Below are 2,153 nucleotides of genomic sequence, written 5' to 3' on the forward strand. Positions count from 1 at the left end.
CTAATTTAGTGTGATTTCATCGGGTCTAGGGTCAGGTAAGGGTCTCAAAAATAGACCTGGTCATTATTTTGGGTCGGGTCCGGGCCATAGCTCGGGTCACCCGAATTCGGTCTGGTGGCCCGGTCATCATACACAATTAATATTTTGTGTTATTAGTGATGGATGATGGCTATTCTTATGTGGAATTTAAATATTGTAAACCTTAATATTTTGTGTTATGAGTCATTATAATATTATAAGTAAATGTTTTATGTTTAAAATGCATAAGACTTTAGACTAATGCATAATATTGTGTTATTTGTATTGATTTAAATATTTGGTATTTTTAGACAATATTAGTATTGATTATGGTTATGCTTTAATTTTAGAGAATGGTTGGTTTTTGTTATATTTTTGGAAAAACTACCAAAAGTACCCATGAAATTTATGAACACTGACAAAAATACCCATAAACTAAGGAAATTAACGATGTATCCATGGAAGATGGATTTCGTATGACAAAAGTATCCAAACCCTAATTTCTTTTTTGTTGATTTTTTAATAAAATTTTCAAACTATCCCCACTCTCAACCTCAACTCACTTTTTCAACTTTCCATAACCCAACCTGTACCTTTAAAACCCTTGTCATGGAATCCAAAACTACTCCTACAACAGACGAAATGAACCTTTTATGGTGGAAATTTTGGATAGTAATGCAATAGAGGATTGCAGCGCCGAGATTAACAAAAGAATCAATCAATACCGATGAAGAATCAGAGAAAGAATCATAAAGGAACAGTTTTTAATCGTTTCAGTTGTTTTCTCCTTTTTTTTCTTAATTTGAGGGCTTTCTTTGTGTGAAAGGATTGGCGAAAAAAATAGAAAAGAGCTCACCATACTAAATTTATTTGCCAAGAATCAGTCGAAGTCCTCTACCACCACCACTATCATTGATTTTGGCCTGGTCTATTATAGGAGTAGTTTTGGACTCCATGAGACCATGACAAAGGTTTTAAAGGTACAGGTTGGGTTATGGAAAGTTGAAAAAGTGAGTTGAAGTTGAGAGTGGGGATAGTTTGAAAATTTTATTAAAAAATCAACAAAAAAATTAGGGTTTGGATACTTTTGTCATACGAAATCCATTTTCCATAGATACATCGTTAATTTCCTTAATTTATGGGTACTTTTCTCAGCGTTCATAAATTTCAAGGGTACGTTTGGTAGTTTTTCCAAAAATATAACAAAAACCAACCATTCTCTAAAATTAAAGCATAACCATAATCAATACTAATATTGTCTAAAAATACCAAATATTTAAATCAATACAAATAACACAATATTATGCATTAGTCTAAAGTCTTATGCATTTTAAACATAAAACATTTACTTATAATCTTATAATGACTAATAACACAAAATATTAAGGTTTACAATATTTAAATTCCACATAAGAATAGCCATCATCCATCACTAATAACACAAAATATTAATTGTGTATGATGACCGGGCCACCAGACCGAATTCGGGTGACCCAAGCTATGGCCCGGACCCGACCCGAAATAATGACCGGGTCTATTTTTGAGACCCTTACCCGGCCCTAGACCCGATGAAATCACACTAAATTAGCCCCTAAAGTGTTTGGGGCCGGGCCGGGTCTTCGGACCGGCCCGGGCCGTGTACACCCCTAGCCATACCCCATTTTCTTTAAAGAAACACAGCTTCAGAATAAACAAAAAGAAAAAGAGAATGGAAATGGAAACAGGGAAAGCAGATAAGAGAGAGTGAAATCTGAGAAAACAGAGAGAAAGAGAGGGAAGAGCGCCGGTGGAAGGGGGAAGATGCACCGGAGCTAGTGGGCTGTTCCGCCGCTCTTCGTCGCGGCTAAGGCTGTCGCCGCCGCAGATGCGTCCGTGCCGTTGTGTGTCGTCGTCAGAGGAAGAGGAGCGCGAACCAGAGCCATGTAAGGGAGGAGCAGAGCGCGCACAGGGGAGAAGCCACCGTTGCCGTTGCATCTTGCCGCCGCTGCCACTGCTGAGGTCACCATCGTCGTCCTCACCGCAAGCAGAGTCACCGCCATCCATGGTGGAGCCGAGGACAGAGAGTGCCCGAAGAGAGGAGACTGATGGAGGAGGAGTGCGACGTGAGGAAGGAGACGATGTTTACGTCACTGCCG

The sequence above is a fragment of the Arachis ipaensis genome, chromosome B10 (genome assembly GCF_000816755.2).
Source record: "Arachis ipaensis cultivar K30076 chromosome B10, Araip1.1, whole genome shotgun sequence".
Taxonomy (NCBI): Eukaryota; Viridiplantae; Streptophyta; class Magnoliopsida; order Fabales; family Fabaceae; genus Arachis; species Arachis ipaensis.